Below are 10,048 nucleotides of genomic sequence, written 5' to 3' on the forward strand. Positions count from 1 at the left end.
GCACTGGGAGGAAATGGGGAGTGGCTGCTCGTTGGGTACAGGATCTCTTTTTAGGGTGATGAAAATGTTCGAAAATTGATTATGGTGATGGTTACACAACTCTGGGAATGTACTACTGAGAACCACTGAATTGTATATTTGAAATGGGTGGATTGTGTGATATATGAATTACATCTCAATAAAACTGTTATATTAAAAAAATGGAAAGGAATTTGTAGGGATAAGGAAGAACATTCTAACCTAACGGCCTCCATTTCCTTTGGAGGGTTTTGTGGGTTGGAAGGGAGACCTGAGGAACAAAATAAGGCCAATGAGAAAGAGAGCTAAGGAAACACTGAGGACACAGCTACAGTGAGAAAGAATGACTCCATGGGGATTACCTCTATAGGCAATCTTCCTGTAGGAACAGGAAGTCATGGGTGAACTACTTACTCCAAGAGTAGGGCTGGCAGGGCAGGTACAACAGAAAGACAAGGGGCAAGAGGTTTGCCTGGAAATCTCTGGCAAACACAGTAAGTTTGCTGTAGTATTTTTTTAATTCAGCCTTTTGTCTATGTATGACTTATTTTCTCATTTTCCTTAAGAGCAGGTGCAATGGGTCAGATTCTATCTCCTGCGTCTCTGATGTAGTGCTATATACATGCTGTTCACAATAAAGAAACTTAAAACATGAATTAATAACTCAGACTTCATAAATAAAGTTAACATTTACTGAACATTTACTATAAGCCTAGGCATTATATTAGGTGCTTTACACTCATTTTCTTGAATTCTAATAGTTCCATGAGGTAAGTAGTATTATCCCTGTGCTACACAGGAGAAAAAGGAGACTAAGAATGTTGAGTAATTTGCCCAAGGTCACAAGGCCAGTAAAGAATGAGGCCAAGATCCTAGAACAGGTCTGTCAGACCCCCTCAAGGCCTAAGCTTTAATCCCACTGGACTGTCTTTTGACCATCAAAAAAGGACTTTCACATTGACTCTAGTGTTAGAAGGGTTTTTATTAATAATCAAATTATTTTAAATTGGTAATTCATGGTAATTAATAACTATATATCTTTAATTTGGCAACATTTGCACTGAAATACAGGGTTATCTTTTAACTTAATCCCTCTCTACGTGAAACCAAGGTAAAATTTTCAAAATTAAATACTATCTTTTGACCTTTCCTATTGCTTAGATTTTATACTTACAGGAGCTTACTATACAGAGATTACACCAAAAAGCAATAAGAAAAGAGTTTATATCACCACTGAGTGGAGGAAGAAAAATATGTTGTACTGAACTAATTTAAAACCTACCATTTTGCACAGGAGATGTGTCTGACTGAGGAGCTTTCTCTTGATTCTCCTTCTCTGCATCCGTTGACTCTTAAAAAAAAGAAAGAAAGAAAATAGTGAGAACTAACAGAAGGCCAGAGCAACAGTTTGAAAGAGTACTTAAAAACCATAAACTAAAACTATTTCTAATAGAAGCCAGCTTTAATTTTGTAATTAATTATCCTCATTTTCTGCATAGGACTTCACTTTCCAATATATAATGTACCTTATAATTTGCTTATTTGTTTATCGTATGTCTCACTTCACTCAAATGTAAGCTCCAAAAGATCAGGAATTTTTAAATTTATTTTGTCTCCTTTGTTCACTGCTGTATCCTCAGTGCCTAGAAAAGGACCTGGCATACAGAACACCCTTGAGCATTTGTTAAGTGAATGAACGAACAAACCAAAATGAGCTGAGCTGATCCTTACAATGTTCAGATTAATGTGCCTCAGAAATAAAGTGCATGCTTTTGAGAATTTAAAACAAAAGGGAAGCTAGAATACAATGTAATTCAATGGACTAGGCAAAGCTTTTCTCTGTGCTAGGCTGAGGAACTCAAACAGTACTGGACCTTGGGACTTCAACAAGTCTAAGATGTATTTCATCCACATTTATTACAGTATATATTTCTTAAATGACTCATTTAAAAATTATCATAATACTATTATTATGCTGAATAATTAACCAAAATTCTTTAATATTATCAAATAAGTAGTCAGTATTCTCTTTTTCCCTATTGTCCTAATATTTTAAATGTGTCTGTTTCAATCAGGACACAAATAAAGTCCATACAGAGCAATGGCAGATACATTTCTTAAATTTCTTTTGATCTGTAGACTCCTCCTCCTCCTCCTCCTTTTTCCCCCTTCCCCTAGCAATTTTTTTGCCGATGATACCAGTTCAGAGATTTCCAGTCTGGAGTTTGCTGACCACTTCCTCATGATGCTGGGTTCTTCTGGTCCTTACATTTTCTCTAAATTTGTATTGCTATTTCGAGCCAGAAGAGCTTAACCAGATTCAGGTTTGGCTTTTTTGGGAGGAGGAGAGAAGATGACTTCATAGGTACTTCTCACAGGGGGTTCCTAATATACCTAGTTCTCGCTCTTTTTGTGATATGAGCCGCCATGGATGATTATTGCCTAGATCCATTAGTTCATTAGTGGCTGCAAAATGGAGGTATTCTAATTATCATCCTGTCTTTATTAGCCAGAAAACTTCTATAGAGAGAAACCTCCCCTCTTCAACCATTCAGTTACCTTGAGGTAGAGCTCACAAAGGGAAGTCACAATCAACACTTTGTTCTTTCCTTTATTTTCTAGTTTTTCAAAGTAATGAATTGTACCCGTGGGACTTCCCTGGCGGTCCAGTGGTTAAGACTCTGTGCTTCCAATGTAGGAGCAAGGGTTCGATCCTGGTCGGGGAACTAAAGATCCCACATGCCGTGTGGCCAGAAAATTGTAAAAATTAAAAAAAAAAAAAAAAAAAAAAAAAGAATCGTATCCATACCATTCTCCACAGATGACAAATAAGTTTTGCTTTGTTTTTTAGTATCATTATGAACTAACGAATTTAACCACACTTGATGTGTTTCCATTCTATTGCTGTTTTACCCTTACTGATGCTTGAATTGTCAAGTGACAAGCTTCTTAAAAAAGAATCTATGAATGATGCCAGGTGTACCATTTAAGGTAACAGATCTACTTTCTGGTTATGACTGGGTGACTCTTCAACATACGTGAACACTCAAGAGGGATGTATGGGCTGCTCTCTATTTAAATAATTTGGCTAGTATGAAGACAGTACACATTTATATTTACTAAATAGTTCTACAGTAAGATTTTCACTGTGCCAGTCACACTGCCAAGACACTGAAAGACTTGATAGCAGTATTAAAGGTACTATTAATTCATACAAAGTTTAATTCTCATCAACCATGAGGTTTTTTCTATACTCTTGTCTAATTTCCTCACTATAAAAATATTGGGTTCGGCAGTTCCCTCCCTAGGGGAATCTGTGTTACTAGCCACTTATATAACCTTCAAAGGATGTAACAGTTCCACTTACACACTGCTAATAAATGTTTAACAGCCAACTTTCCAGAAAATACAAACAAACAAAAAGCCTGACTGGTAGTGTTTGCAGATTTCTGTGGTGTAAATACTACCACCATGGCTGACTGCAAGTGCCAAGGTAAAGTCACCAACCACAAAGTTGGGGAAGAAATGTGTACCACCGGCTCTCCCAAGCCGATGTGAGCCAACTTCAGAATACCACTGTTACCTGAAAGTATCCATTTATATGTGCATGTACACATATTATATATGGTATTAAGCATGTCATATGTAACACTGTATACCCTTTTAGAGATTTTTCACTAAAAAAAAAAAATACTGGGTTTAATTCTTCTTCCAGATAATGTAAAGCAAGCACTACCACAGTGCTGAAAGGTATGCAGCAGAAGTCAAGGAACACAGGCTCTGGAGCTGAACCTGCCGTCTTTCAGTCTGACTCTGCCTCTTACTAGCTACGTGACCCTGAGCAAGTCATTTCACTTTCTCAGCCTCAGTTCCTTCATCTATAAAACGAGGAAAGTAATACATATGGTATAAGGTATTTTGAGAACTAAGTGAAGTAGTATACATGCAAGTAACTCAATAAATGGTTTATGTTATTATTCTAAAACTAAATGTCATAGTTGTGCCTAAACTTAAGAATACTGGATAGCTTTATTAAAAGTGAAAACTGAGATCTGTGGCTCCAAAATTTAACTGACCAGGTTATTTCAGTGACCTCCTAAGCCCTAACCTGACAATCAAGAGACCCAAGGTTCTAACTGAAGCTCTACCACCATACGATCTTGGAGAGCATTACCAAAGAAGAACAAAACAACACATGAATGGGGGAAAAAATCTGACCAGGATGTCATTAAGGAGCCACCATACCAGGAAGAAAGGAGTATAAGTTGAAAATAATGACTGAGAAATCAAAACCATTTCACAATTATACCTCAAAGAACTTAATGAAGACTCTTCCACAAACCAGTTACATTTGTTAAAATTTTTTCAATGACATTGGAAAATACTTTATCCAACACAATTTTTAAAATATTCTATTACCATTTGTTGTCTTAATGGGCTATAATTGGAACTAGCAAATCCTTTATACCAGTGCTCCATAATACGTTTATTTTCTATTGCACTGCTAGTTAATTTAACCTTTGGAGCCTTAATTTTTTTCTTTATTCATAAGGCAAAAATTTTTAGTCCACAGAACCGTTCAGCTGGTTGCCCATATGATGAGAGCCTGCCAATAACATGGGGGAAACACACATAGCAAAAGGCTTTACTAATTTAGATTTGATACATCTACAGTATCACAGCTGGAATTGCTGACCAGGAGCCAAAATAGTCAAAGTCACAGACAAGCATGAAGTTCCCGTCTGCCTCTGCATCTTATCCTCACTGACAGATCTGGCGGGGGGGGGGCGCGGATTACCCTCTCTCAGAAAAGGAGCCCTGGGAACTGATAGGCCTGTTCGTGAGACAGATGTACATACATACATAACTTTGTGATCTGACTGTTACCTGCACATGTCTATTGTCCTTCTTGTTTGATTTGTACTCTATTCTAGTCCATACATTAACCCAAACACCTTTCAGCAAACTGAACATAATCTATGAGGCCCCCCAGTCTTCTCCAGAGTAAATCAGAATCATAATGTCTTCTACCAGTGCTGGGTTTGGGTTCAGAGGCTATGTAAGAAAATGGGCAAAACATCTAGAGCTTGAAGCTTCTCAGCTGAATGATCAGCACCCAATACCTCATAGCATTTATCACAACTGTAACTGGGCCATTTGTTTAATGTCTACTTAAGCTCAAAGACAGCAAGAATCATATCTGTCTTATTCATCAATGGATTCCCATAGAAGGTCACCAGTATGTGTCAGGCACTGTACTAGGTACTGCAGATGCAGCAGTTAATAAAACAGACAAAACTCCTGGCTCTCTTGGAGCTTACCTTCCAGCAGTCACTCACTGATTTCTAAAATGAGATGTTAGAGTCAGGGCCCTGAGAAATATCTGCAGAATGTCTGTCAATTTGATTAAGTAATATCATTTTTCATCAGAATTTCTCAAACAGAGAGTTTGAGAATTTTGAAAAGTTACTAGTTTCAACCTTTAAGCGTATATTTTTTCAAATTTATTTTCATGAAATTTCCAGAGTAGGAAAATCTATAGAGACAGAAAGTAGATAAGTGGTTGCCTAGGGAGAGGCACTGGGAGGAAATGGGGAGTGGCTGCTCGTTGGGTACAGGATCTCTTTTTAGGGTGATGAAAATGTTCGAAAATTGATTATGGTGATGGTTACACAACTCTGGGAATGTACTACTGAGAACCACTGAATTGTATATTTGAAATGGGTGGATTGTGTGTGATAAGAATTACATCTCAATAAAACTGTTATATTAAAAAAATGGAAAGGAATTTGTAGGGATAAGGAAGAACCTTCTAACCTAACGGCCTCCATTTCCTTTGGAGGGTTTTGTGGGTTGGAAGGAAGACCTGAGGAACAAAATAAGGCCAATGAGAAAGAGAGCTAAGGAAACACTGAGGACACAGCTACAGTGAGAAAGAATGACTCCATGGGGATTCCCTCTATAGGCAATCTTCCTGTAGGAACAGGAAGTCCATGGGTGAACTACTTACTCCAAGAGTAGGGCTGGCAGGGCAGGTACAACAGAAAGACAAGGGGCAAGAGGTTTGCCTGGAAATCTCTGGCAAACACAGTAAGTTTGCTGTAGTATTTTTTTAATTCAGCCTTTTGTCTATGTATGACTTATTTTCTCATTTTCCTTAAGAGCAGGTGCAATGGGTCAGATTCTATCTCCTGCGTCTCTGATGTAGTGCTATATACATGCTGTTCACAATAAAGAAAACTTAAAACATGAATTAATAACTCAGACTTCATAAATAAAGTTAACATTTACTGAACATTTACTATAAGCCTAGGCATTATATTAGGTGCTTTACACTCATTTTCTTGAATTCTAATAGTTCCATGAGGTAAGTAGTATTATCCTGTGCTACACAGGAGAAAAAGGAGACTAAGAATGTTGAGTAATTTGCCCAAGGTCACAAGGCCAGTAAAGAATGAGGCCAAGATCCTAGAACAGGTCTGTCAGACCCCCTCAAGGCCTAAGCTTTAATCCACTGGACTGTCTTTTGACCATCAAAAAAGGACTTTCACATTGACTCTAGTGTTAGAAGGGTTTTTATTAATAATCAAATTATTTAAATTGGTAATTCATGGTAATTAATAACTATATATCTTTAATTTGGCAACATTTGCACTGAAATACAGGGTTATCTTTTAACTTAATCCCTCTCTACGTGAAACCAAGGTAAAATTTTCAAAATTAAATACTATCTTTTTGACCTTTCCTATTGCTTAGATTTTATACTTACAGGAGCTTACTATACAGAGATTACACCAAAAAGCAATAAGAAAAGAGTTTATATCAACACTGAGTGAGGAAGAAAAATATGTTGTACTGAACTAATTTAAAACCTACCATTTTGCACAGGAGATGTGTCTGACTGAGGAGCTTTCTCTTGATTCTCCTTCTCTGCATCCGTTGACTCTTAAAAAAAAGAAAGAAAAGAAAATAGTGAGAACTAACAGAAGGCCAGAGCAACAGTTTGAAAGAGTACTTATAAAAACCATAAACTAAAACTATTTTCTAATAGAAGCCAGCTTTAATTTTGTAATTAATATCCTCATTTTCTGCATAGGACTTCACTTTCCAATATATAATGTACCTTATAATTTGCTTATTTGTTTATCGTATGTCTCACTTCACTCAAATGTAAGCTCCCAAAAGATCAGGAATTTTTAAATTTATTTTGTCTCCTTTGTTCACTGCTGTATCCTCAGTGCCTAGAAAAGGACCTGGCATACAGAACACCCTTGAGCATTTGTTAAGTGAATGAACGAACAAACCAAAATGAGCTGAGCTGATCCTTACAATGTTCAGATTAATGTGCCTCAGAAATAAAGTGCATGCTTTTGAGGAATTTAAAACAAAAGGGAAGCTAGAATACAATGTAATTCAATGGACTAGGCAAAGCTTTTCTCTGTGCTAGGCTGAGGAACTCAAACAGTACTGGACCTTGGGACTTCAACAAGTCTAAGATGTATTTCATCCACATTTATTACAGTATATATTTCTTTAAATGACTCATTTAAAAATTAATCATAATACTATTATTATGCTGAATAATTAACCAAAATTCTTTAATATTATCAAATAAGTAGTCAGTATTCTCATTTTCCCTATTGTCCTAAATATTTTAAATGTGTCTGTTTCAATCAGGACACAAATAAAGTCCATACAGAGCAATGGCAGATACATTTCTTAAATTTCTTTTGATCTGTAGACTCCTCCTCCTCCTCCTCCTTTTTCCCCCTTCCCCTAGCAATTTTTTTGCCCGATGATACCAGTTCAGAGATTTCCAGTCTGGAGTTTGCTGACCACTTCCTCATGATGCTGGGTTCTTCTGGTCCTTACATTTTCTCTAAATTTGTATTGCTATTTCGAGCCAGAAGAGCTTAACCAGATTCAGGTTTGGCTTTTTTGGGAGGAGGAGAGAAGATGACTTCATAGGTACTTCTCACAGGGGGTTCCTAATATACCTAGTTCTCGCTCTTTTTGTGATATGAGCCGCCATGGATGATTATTGCCTAGATACATTAGTTCATTAGTGGCTGCAAAATGGAGGTATTCTAATTATCATCCTGTCTTTATTAGCCAGAAAACTTCTATAGAGAGAAACCTCCCTCTTCAACCATTCAGTTACCTTGAGGTAGAGCTCACAAAGGGAAGTCACAATCAACACTTTGTTCTTTTCCTTTATTTTCTAGTTTCAAAGTAATGAATTGTACCCGTGGGACTTCCCTGCGGTCCAGTGGTTAAGACTCTGTGCTTCCAATGTAGGGAGCATGGGTTCGATCCTGGTCGGGGAACTAAGATCCCACTGCCGTGTGGCCAGAAAATTGTAAAAATTAAAAAAAAAAAAAAAAAAAAAAAAAAGAATCGTATCCATACCATTCTCCACAGATGACAAATAAGTTTTGCTTTGTTTTTTAGTATCATTATGAACTAACGAATTTAACCACACTTGATGTGTTTCCATCTATTGCTGTTTTACCCTTACTGATGCTTGAATTGTCAAGTGACAAGCTTCTTAAAAAAGAATCTATGAATGATGCCAGGTGTACCATTTAAGGTAACAGATCTACTTTCTGGTTATGACTGGGTGACTCTTCAACATACGTGAACACTCAAGAGGGATGTATGGGCTGCTCTCTATTTAAAATAATTTGGCTATGTATGAAGACAGTACACATTTATATTTACTAAATAGTTCTACAGTAAGATTTTCACTGTGCCAGTCACACTGCCAAGACACTGAAAGACTTGATAGCAGTATTAAAGGTACTATTAATTCATACAAAGTTTAATTCTCATCAACCATGAGGTTTTTTCTATACTCTTGTCTAATTTCCTCACTATAAAAATATTGGGTTCGGCAGTTCCCTCCCTAGGGGAATCTGTGTTACTAGCCTCTTATATAACCCTTCAAAGGATGTAACAGTTCCACTTACACACTGCTAATAAATGTTTAACAGCCAAACTTTCCAGAAAATACAAACAAACAAAAAGCCTGACTGGTAGTGTTTGCAGATTTCTGTGGTGTAAATACTACCACCATGGCTGACTGCAAGGTGGCCAAGGTAAAGTCACCAACCACAAAGTTGGGAAGAAATGTGTACCACCGGCTCTCCCAAGCCGATGTGAGCCAACTTCAGAATACCACTGTTACCTGAAAGTATCCATTTATATGTGCATGTACACATATTATACATGGTATTAAGCATGTCATATGTAACACATGTATACCCTTTTAGAGATTTTTCCACTAAAAAAAAAAAATACTGGGTTTAATTCTTCTTCCAGATAATGTAAAGCAAGCACTACCACAGTGCTGAAAGGTATGCAGCAGAATGTCAAGGAACACAGGCTCTGGAGCTGAACCTGCCGTCTTTCAGTCTGACTCTGCCTCTTACTAGCTACGTGACCCTGAGCAAGTCATTTCACTTTCTCAGCCTCAGTTCCTTCATCTATAAAACGAGGAAAGTAAATACATATGGTATAAGGTATTTTGAGAACTAAGTGAAGTAGTATACATGCAAGTAACTCAATAAATGGTTTATGTTATTATTCTAAAACTAAATGTCATAGTTGTGCCTAAACTTAAGAATACTGGATAGCTTTATTAAAAGTGAAAACTGAGATCTGTGGCTCCAAAATTTAACTGACCAGGTTATTTCAGTGACCTCCTAAGCCCTAACCTGACAATCAAGAGACCCAAGGTTCTAACTGAAGCTCTACCACCATACGATCTTGGAGAGCATTACCAAAGAAGAACAAAACAACACATGAATGGGGGAAAAAAATCTGACCAGGATGTCATTAAGGAGCCACCATACCAGGAAGAAAGGAGTATAAGTTGAAAATAATGACTGAGAAATCAAAACCATTTCACCAATTATACCTCAAAGAACTTAATGAAGACCTCTTCCACAAACCAGTTACATTTGTAAAATTTTTCAATGACATTGGAAAATACTTTATCCAACACAATTTTTAAAATATTCTATTACCA

At 36.9% G+C, this 10,048-nt stretch overlaps 1 protein-coding gene across 1 annotated transcript in view; it reads right to left on the minus strand.

The window, feature by feature from the left end:
- LOC309619856 (sex comb on midleg-like protein 2) overlaps positions 1-6,957 on the minus strand; it is an 89,410-nt gene extending 82,453 nt beyond the window's left edge. Inside the window, exons 1-2 of the mRNA XM_082375704.1 lie at positions 6,895-6,957; positions 1,301-1,369 (exon numbers count right to left, since the gene is read on the minus strand). The gene's annotated coding sequence lies outside the window, so the exon portion shown is untranslated. The remainder of the gene's footprint in view (positions 1-1,300; positions 1,370-6,894) is intronic.
- Positions 6,958-10,048: the final 3,091 nt, after the last annotated feature.

This window comes from Balaenoptera borealis, assembly GCF_965194805.1.
Source record: "Balaenoptera borealis genome assembly, chromosome: X".
In the NCBI taxonomy this organism is placed as follows: Eukaryota; Metazoa; Chordata; class Mammalia; order Artiodactyla; family Balaenopteridae; genus Balaenoptera; species Balaenoptera borealis.